The following is a 10,461-nucleotide window of genomic DNA, read 5'->3' on the forward strand; positions in this document are numbered from 1 at the left end:
AATATCTTATGATATGAATTTTAGAGTCCAAATAATAATATAGAAGTGTGATTCCACATTGATGGACAATACTGAAAAAAATCGCATGAACTACCACACACACAGGAAAAAAGCAATAAAAAATACCAAAGATAGCTTATAAATATGCAAAATATAATATTTATTGGGGTAAATAGGTACAGGGAGAGGAGGTGTTCCTCCTACTGGCACATGTGGAAATAGTGGTATCAAGTACCAAGGGACAGCCGCCATCAGGTTGCAGAAAGCGTCCATCTCCACAAGGCTAAAAGGCAACATTTCGAGCCCAAACAGTCACGAAATGTGTGAATTTAGCAGCGTGGTATGTGGGGTATTGCCTGCGTATTTGCGCTTGCGTTCCAAGGACTGTGGTATGTACAACTGAACGCTTCGCTGGGACAAGGACATGGACGTGCTTGATGATGGTGCTAGCTGAGTGTGTGCAATGACAGGGGCAGAGCAGGAGTCATTTTCACATGCACCATGGACAAGGGATTGGCTTGCATGCACAAAAGTGGAAGAAGCAGTGGTGTCAGCCGAAGACAGCTTTCCTGGACCCTGAGGTTCGGCCCACAAAGTCTGGTGTTTAGCTGTCATGTACCTGATCATGCTGGTGGTACTCAGGTTGGTAGTTTTCCTACCCCTGCTGATGCTGGCCTGGTAGATGGTGCAAATGGCCTTTTTGGGGTTATCAGCAGAGTCTTTAAAACAACAACCAACCTTGGGAAGACCTAACATTTGGACTGGCAACTTCTGTTTGCCCACCTTCTGTCTGCGGTCACCACACTGTTTTTTCCTGCCTGTTGGGGTGTTACGCCTCCTTTCGTCTCATCATCGTGCGCATTATGACAAAAAACGCAGCATTTGTATGCATTTTCAAGCGTTTTTCCATGCGTCTGCATTTTTTATGCGCATGGGTAGTCTAGGTGTCACATTTCATAGAAGGAAAATCCTTGAAAAATTCTTGCAACAGACTCCACCAATGGGACATCAGTGGGCATGTGTTATGGGAATTCTTTATATAGACCCTGTTTACAGCTGAATTCTTCACATTTGCTTGCATTTTCCTTTGTGAAACATGGATCTGCGCTGGAAGAGTTTTCACTTCAACTTGGATCTGAATATCAAGATGGCTCAGGCTTATGCAGTTGCTTGCTATCAACCAAGGGAGAGAGAGAGACAGCGAAGACGGCAGCATTTGTGGATACATCCGATTATTGAAGTCCGGGGGAGAGCCGTGGAGCGTACCACACCCTCTACAGCGAGCTCCAGGCAACCCCGGAGAAATTTACTGATTATACCCGGATGTTCTAACAGAGCTTCAGGGATTTGCTTGGCGTGTCCAAGAAGCCATCCGGAGACAGGACACACAGCTCCATCATGCGATTCCTCCGGAGGAACGGCTCCTGGTCACATTATGGTACGCAGTATTGCAAAACCAATGCCTGCATAATTTTCTTTGTTGTGACATGTACTATTCCAAATCTGGCAGAATTATTGTTCTGCCATGTAGTAAACAAAAGCCTGCAGAATTATTTTTATGCCATGTAGTAAACAAAAGGCTGCAGATTTATTTTATGCCATGTATTTTTTTTATTTTATTTTTTTGTGTTTTAAAAATCCATATACATAAATATTAATTTTTGGTTTTTCTCGGTTTCACAGATTCCTGGTTACTGGAGAGAGCCTCTCTTCACTCCACTTCCAGTACCGGATTGGAATATCCACCTTGTCTGGAATTGTTGTGGTCACATGCCAGGCTTTGTGGAATGTTCTCTGTCCTGAATTTATGCCCCTGCCCACCATCAAAAAGTGGATGGAAATAGCAGAAAAATTCTGGACAGTCTGCAATTTCCCCAACTGTTTGGGAGCGGTTGATGGGAAACACATCCGGATTATCAAACCAAAAAGAACTGGCTCTGAGTACTATAGCTACAAAAAGTACTTTTCTACAGTACTCATGGCCATTGCGGATGCAGACTGTATGTTTGTTGCAGTGGACATTGGGGCATTTGGCCATGGGAATGACTCCCAGGCTTTTAAGAACTCGGACATGGGCCGGAGGTTGTATGGCAACCAGTTCAATTTCCCCATGCCACGGCCTCTTCCCAACACCGAAGGTCTGCCACAGCTATTTGTAATGGTTGGGGATGAGGCATTTCAGATGTGCCAAAACCTGCTCATACCCTACTCCAGCCGGGACCTGGACCACACCCAAAAAATTTTTAATTATAGGCTGACCAGGGCCAGAAGAACTGTAGAGTGTGCCTTTGGTATACTTATCTCCAGATGGCGCATTCTTGGCACAGCCATTAATCTGAAACTGGAAACAGTGGATGAGGTTGTGAAGGCCTGTGTGGCTCTACATAATTTTGTGATGGCTAGAGAGCACCCGAACTTTGAACTCGATGATGCATCTCCTAACCCATTGCCTGAATTTACTGAGCACGCTCTCAGGTCATCCGTTGAAGTTGGCCGAATGAGGGACCAATTTGCGGCCTACTTCAACTCAGATGTAGGACGGGTGGAATGGCAAGATGAAATGGTGTAAAAATGATTTCTTGGGTGTATGTTAATAAAAAACCTGTTTTGATACCTGCACCAAGTGCACTCTGTCTTTTTACACTCCAATACAATAATCAACTGGCCAGGTGTACCAGTGAATTCATGATGCTGTGTTTTGTGCATCATGAATTTACTAGTACTCCTGACCAGGTGACTATACATACACACGCACAAGTTGTATGACCTTTATCATCTCTACAGTGTATTCAATTAGCAGTGGAGATAATACAACTAATATTTGTGTCACATGGCCTGATGTTACAAATAGTGATTTGGGGATGCACTAGCATCCGTCACTCTTTATGACACATGACCCTGTGACTATAAATATTATTTGTAGTATCATCACTGTGGCTTGAGTTTGAACGAAGACTGGAGACATAATAAAGTTTATAGAACTTCTACAATACCCAGGCCTGGTGTCATGCTCAAGTGAGGACGCCCAAAATAATACATCCTGACTTCAGAAAGTTATCACACATGGGCAGGAGAATACACATATGAGTTAAACTGCAGCATCGCTACAGTCTGCTTGAAATATATGCAGACTGAAGCGACGCTGCAGGTTAAAACTCATGTGTATTCACCTGCCCAGGAGTGAGAGTTATGATACAAGGCCAGGGTATTGTACATATGATGTGTATTTTCCCCATCATGTCATCAGTTTATTCAACACACACTGAATAGAGAATGTGGTTAATTACAAGGTATATCTAGAATCCCCTTGCCTCATCTCCAAAATCGTTAAATGATGATGGTAAAAAACACCATAGTCAATTAACTTTTTATGATACCTGGAAAGGTAACAATAGATATGCCTTGCACTCAACACCATCCTCTATTCCAGGATTCCCCAACTCCAGTCCTCAAGGCCCACCAACAGATCATGTTTTCAGAATTTCCTTTGTATTGCACAGATGAAGCAATTATCACCTGAGCAATACAAAGGAAATCCTGAAAACATGATCTGTTGGTGGGCCTTGAGGACTGGAGTTGGGGAACCCTGCTCTATTCAGTCTGTGCAATATTAGCAGACTGAAGAGACTGGTGGTGAAAATACAAGTCATAGATTTGTGTTTTTGACTACACATATCTCCAAGACTGACACAAGAAACATGTGTCAGTAATGGAGCTATGTGGTGTCAAAAACGCAAAGTGTATGGCGCAGTGTGTGTACGGCGCAGGGCATGTAGACGGCGAAAGATACATTAATCAAACCGTATTTGGTGAAAGCAGAATTGCACATTTATTTTAAAAAAATAATAATAATTTTTTATTGTGAATGACGTTTGGGGGAAGATTGGGATACTTTGGGGGTGTGGAGAGACGAGGAACGGCTGGAAGTTGAGGAAGGGGTTCTAGGGGAAGGGGTGATGAAATTACTGGGGGAAGGGAGCTCAGGGATGGAACTGGAGGCAGGGTGAGACACATTAGGAGGAGAGGGGGGAGGGACAAACAAAGTCTTTAGTTTTTTTTGTTTCTTTGGGGCATGACTCTCCTGCCTGGACCGACTTCCACCATGTAACTGCCTTACATTGCTCAACCACCTTGAGCTGGTGGATCATGGCCTTGATGGATAAAGAGGGAATGTGGGTCACCACTCTGATGCTCGGTGGTGGCAGTGGCGGTGCTCCTTGAAGGAGAAGAAATCGTGTCGGTGCTCCTAGAAGGAGAAGTGGTGTCAGTGCTCTTAGGAGGAGAAGTGGTGACGGTGCTCCTAGGAGAAGTGGTGGCGGTGCTCCTAGGAGGAGAAGTGGTGGCGGTGCTCCTATGATGAGGAGTGGTGGCGGTGCTCCTTGAACGATGAGGAGTGGTGGCGGTGCTCCTTGAATGATGATGAGTGGTGGCGGTGCTCCTAGACGGAGAAGTAGTGGCGGTGCTCCGAACAGGAGAATAGGTGGCGGTGGCCCAAGCAGGTTCTGCGGTGGCAGTGGAATTCAGGTGGCCATGCAGTGGTATGCAGCAGAAGTCGGTAGTGGGGTGTAGCGAGTCAGTGGTGGCACTATTGGAAATGACACCACCAACTGCTGCACGTGCCGATTCTGCTGCATAGTCTGCAAGTAAGCAGTGTTGCAGGCCTGCAACACACTCAGCTGTTGCTCAGGACTAAGGTGTTCCGCCATGCCCCGTTCAATTTTACTGAAAAAATGGTGCGCTGGTCTGTTGAGGTCGGCCTCCAGCCGGTCAAGGCATTGGTCGACAGAGTGGAAGCGGTGTTCCATGTGGGTAAAACCGCGTTCCATGAGTGAAAAACCACTTTCCATTCTGTCTGAAAGCGACTTGAGGCTGGCATGAAAGGCCTCGCTCAAGTGCATGAACTTGGGCATGACATTCCTGTCCGAGGCCCTCTGCCGCTGGCGGGAAGTGCCCGCATAACCAGTGGCAGAGACCTGGGACAGGGGAACACCTGATTGACCAACTTCCTGGTCACCAGCTGTCCGTGTTGCTGACCTGCAAGCTGCTTCCTGGCTGTCGGATGGCTGGGACGGGTCCGAGGTCGTCCGATGAAGAACCGCTCCAGGGACAGGCTGCAGGGTGCTGCTCCAGTTGCTGTGGAAAGAAAAGAAAAACATTACTATCATGCATTTACAAGAAGCATCAGCTGTGGAATAGAAAAGCACAGATTATTAAAAATATATATATATAATACGCTCTGGTGGCTAGGAACGCCAACTCATGATGATAGCGGTACTTTGTTCTGGTCCTTGCCGCTGAACCACTGCGAACCTATCCCTCAGCACGAACATCAGTGTTGAAGCGGTCCTTCATCGAGCGCCAACGTGTGCAGACTTTGTTCACTGTTGGAAAAACAAAGAATAAACGTTATACAATGCACTGATGGCAACATCTGTATCATCACACACACCTTGAGTGAACTTGGCAAAAATTCAATGTGGCATCACAAAAGAATTCAATACACAATGCAGTCACTGTTGATCCTGAGGACACTGTTGTGTTTACTGCTAGAATATATTCTAGTAGGAAACACATCAGTATCATCAGGAGCAAGAGTGAAAGCAGGCTCAATACAGCAGTACAATACACAATGTAGTCACTATTGATCCTGAGGACACTGTTGTGTTTACTGCTAGAATATATTCTAGCAGGAAACACATCAGTATCATCAGGAGCAAGAGTGAAAGCAAGATCAATACAGCAGTACAATACACAATGCAGTCACTGTTGATCCTGAGGACACTGTTGTGTTTACTGCTAGAATATATTCTAGCAGGAAACACATCAGTATCATCAGGAGCAAGAGTGAAAGCAGGATCAATACAGCAGTATAATACACAATGCAGTCACTGTTGATCCTGAGGACACTGTTGTGTTTATTGCTAGAATATATCTAGCAGGAAACACACCAGTATCATCAAGAGCAAGACTGAAAGCAGGATCAATACAGCAGTACAATACACAATGCAGTCTGTTATGAGTTCATTTTCCCCTTCACCATTGAGGTCTGATGAACTCCCTCTTCTGGTGAAGGAAGGTAGTGAGGCTGATTACCAAACACCTGAGCTGGTAGAGGATGACTGGGTGACGGGAATTGCTGACTGGATATAAGGCAGCTGACGCCCTTCTGCCTCGCTGGTGATTTCCCTGAGGGATTCTAGGAGACCAGTCTGATTCCTGCTCCTCAAAAGCTAAGTTTTCTGCCTTGCTTTTTGCATTTGTGTTTTGATTTTATTTTGCCTTGCTTTTCTGGATTCTGCCATTCCCTGCTGGGGTGAGCTGAATTCCTTTGTGTCTTTTGCTCTTTCTTCAGAAAATACCTGAGTACTGACATAGTCTTTTTGAAGCCTAGCGTCTTCAGGGCCTTTTTCCCTGTCAGTCCGTTGGCTCTTGTTTTGATAGGGTTTTTGGCGGATTGCAGACAGCAGCTTTTCTATCCTGTCCTATCTAGTTAGCTTGGGCCCCATCATTTGCTCAGTCTATCTTTCTATCTGTGTTAGTGTTTTTTCTTCTTGCTTCACCGTCATTATATGTTGGGGGCTGCCTATTGCTTTGGGGTCTGCTCTGGGGAAGTTTAGATTTCCCTTTCTGTCTTTAGGCTATGTAGTTCTCCAGCTGTGATCGAGGGGTCTAGGGCACCGTAGGAACCCCCCATGGCTACTGCTAGTTGTTGTTGATAGGTTCAGGGGTCTGCAATCTGATAGCTGCCAACTTCTCTGGTTTTCTGGACTTAGCTAGCATTTCTGTTTTTGCCCCCTACGGTGACTCATTCATATCAGCAGTCACTGTTGATCCTGAGGACACTGTTGTGTTTCCTGCTAGAATATATCTAGCAGGAAACACACCAGTATCATCAGGAGCAAGAGTGAAAGCAGGATCAATACAGCAGAACAATACACAGTGCAGTCACTGTTGACCCTGAGGACACTGTTGTGTTTCCTGCTAGAATGTATCTAGCAGGAAACACACCAGTATCATCAGGAGCAAGATTGAAAGCAGGATCAATACAGCAGTACAATACACAATGCAGTCACTGTTGATCCTGAGGACACTGTTGTGTTTACTGCTAGAATATATTCTAGCTGGAAACACATCAGTATCATCAGGAGCAAGAGTGAAAGCAGGATCAATACAGCAGAACAATACACAATGCAGTCACTGTTGACCCTGAGGACACTGTTGTGTTTCCTGCTAGAATGTATCTAGCAGGAAACACACCAATATCATCAGGAGCAAGACTGAAAGCAGGATCAATACAGCAGTACAATACACAATGCAGTCACTGTTGATCCTGAGGACACTGTTGTGTTTACTGCGCCGCCCATGCACATTTTTCCATGACATTGGTATTGTCGATATTCAGGTGGGACTACCGACTGTCTCTGACCTTTCCCGTAATTCAAAAATCCCTTCCCCGAACCCAGGGCCCCAATTAAAGATGCTGACACCATATATTGGAGGAAAATTGGCCACAGCAGCCTTTATTTATAAACATACAAAATATTTAACCGTAAAGTAAATAACACGGGAAAGGTCCTTGAAGCTCACAAAATTTGGTGATTAACCATACTGTAAATGTGGACAAAATAACAGACAATAACTTACTCCCAGCCGTTACCCCACTAGCTCGGAAGCACCAAATACCCCGAGGGGTTCTATTGTCCACTTAACCCTGGGGATCCGACCAACGATTACTGAAAACCCCCGAAAGTCACCAGACCAGAAAACCATAATATAATACCAATTGAAGAATCCATATACCTACAGATCCCCCAAACCAATTTAACACCAACTTCAAGGAAACTCCCAACCGCCACAACAAGGGCGTTTGACCACCTCAAATGCCCGAGACCACCCCACAACGAATTGCTATGGCCCTCTCAATACCACTCTGTAAGCCAAGAGCCCACAGATCAATGCCCACAGCATTCAAATGTACCCCATCCCCCAGCAAGAATTTCTTATCCCCTTCCTCCAGCTCAAAATGATGCACCGCCACACCTCCATTCCTAACCACAAAACTTGACATTGCCCGGTTAACTTACTCTTGCCTGATTGATCTTCTCAATCGATCTAGCGTGCCACCAGCATTTCCATGGAACAATATCTGACCACAGCACGGTCAGACCACTAAAAGATAACCATAGCCTAAGTAAATCATTCTTAATGTCCCTCATCAACTCTTGAAGCGGGCGATCTCCAAAGTCATTACCCCCGACGTGCAGAATCAAAATATCAGATGGCCTATCAAGCCTAGCGCTATTATGAACCTCCTGAAGGACTCTGTTCCACTCCATCCACCTGAAACCCAGACACCTGATCTCAGCTACATTCCTGTGGATACTGAGTTGCCTTCCCTCACGCCGCACATGCACATGCCTTGCTCCCCAATGGACGTATAATGGCCCAAGATCCAGACCAACAGATGAGTGGGACCTATAACAAAATACAGCTTACAAAAAATATATATACAAAAAGGATTGAGCATAAACTGACTTACTGAAAAAAACACTATTAAAATGTAACTTTTATTAAGTACCTTTAAAAAATCTTAATCCTGATTTTTGATACAAATATCCCCTAATCCATGGACTAACTGGGCTTCTAGCATTACTAAAGAAAAACGGATGATAACTTGCAGATGAAACCGATCTACCCAGTCAAAAAGCCAGTTAAACATATCTGGCCAGATATAGCAAACTGCAACAGGAAAAAATTCCTGCAAGAACAGCCCATAAGAGCCTCAAAAAAAGAAAAAGAAAAACGAAAAGGGAAGGGACAAAAACAATATGTACAAAATTGATATGTAGTGCTACTCACTAATTACAATTACACTCGGCCGGTGTGTGGAAAAGAGTGATCTGGCCCTATCGATAGCTTGGCCTAACTGAACACCTACCTAGGTGCGGAGGTTGGCACCCTAAGAAATACGAGAATGGCGCCCCCACTCGTGCGTCGGCTGTCCCTATTCTCCTATATCTCCCTATAAGACGTAAGATCAGAAAAAGAGAGCCACGTGGCCTGTATCCACTTGTTTATGAGATCTTCATGGATGCAATAGAATGTTTTATACAATCAGATATAAGTGTTCAGAAGGAGTAAAGGGTCCATGCAGCCTAAGTTGCATCACACCACTCGTATTAAATACATATTAGATTAATTGTATGATACAACCTAAAAGTCCCTACCACCAAAAAAGAAAATCCACTAAAATAGATATGCAATATATGATTAGTCACAGCAAATATGTCTATTGATCCATCATGTTGCTACAGTGATACCATTTTTGCGAGCAAGGGTAATGATACCAACATATCTGCTGACATACACACATAAAGATGAACCAAAGCCTCGATCCAGGACTCTAGACTACAGCAGTATACCCTCAGAAAAAATCCGTAGACAGCAAAGATGGATCACATAAGGTAACAGGTTCACATACAGTACTGTACTAATGAATATATACAAACTTTGTACTTATCTGTGACCATACTATACTATGCAGCAACTGATGGTCACAGATAAGTACAAAGTTTGGTTGTTTTGACATATGGGTTCACAGTTATACATAGATGGGCATCTGTATCTGCCTAAGATATCGGTAGTGGTATTCAGCCACTGACTGTTTGTATGTATTCATTAGTATGTGAACCTCTTACCTTATATGATCCATCTTTGGTGTCTACGGAAAAAACTCTCGGGATAATGCGACAAGCAAAATTCAACTTCCCGAGAAGCGACTGAACTTCCCTTAAAGACAACCTTCTCAAACACCTCGCCCATGCCACCTCCTCCCGCAAAGCTACCATCTTCTCCCCAGGCAATCTAAACTCCCAATTGACCCAATAGAGTCAATCACGATTCTCAAGAAGGAAAGACTCGTACCAGGGACTTCAATTTTCCCAGGGGCCAGCGGCACCCCAAATCACTCCGCTACCCATTCAGCTGTCCTCAAAATCACTTTGCAGCACCTGCACTGACCAGGCCCAAAAAACAAAAAAATGATCCAAAAAGTGTATCAGGGAAAAAAAAACAGATGCACCACGAACAACCTATTCAAGAAACAAACTGAAAGCCTCGAAAAACATACAAGACAGAGAGCATCCCATTGGTAAACACCTGTCAACAAAAACTCCCATCCCCAATAACAACCTAAAAGCCTTACTCTCTCAGGATGAACGGGTAACAAACGAAAAGCAGATTCAATATCTGTTTTCGCCAAAAGTGCCCCCCTACCACAACTGCGAAACCCAGCGTATAAATCACGGAGCAAAGCTCCAGGTCAATCCTGTCACTCACGGACCTCCCACGAGGATATGATAGATGATGATTAAGCTGGAACTTATTTGGCTCTTTTTTCGATACCACACCCAAAGGCGACACAACTAAATTAACGGAGGAACACTAAACAGCCCGGCCATC

The sequence above is a fragment of the Dendrobates tinctorius genome, unplaced genomic scaffold (genome assembly GCF_039654945.1).
Source record: "Dendrobates tinctorius isolate UK_male_01 unplaced genomic scaffold, ASM3965494v1 ptg000128l, whole genome shotgun sequence".
Classification (NCBI taxonomy): Eukaryota; Metazoa; Chordata; class Amphibia; order Anura; family Dendrobatidae; genus Dendrobates; species Dendrobates tinctorius.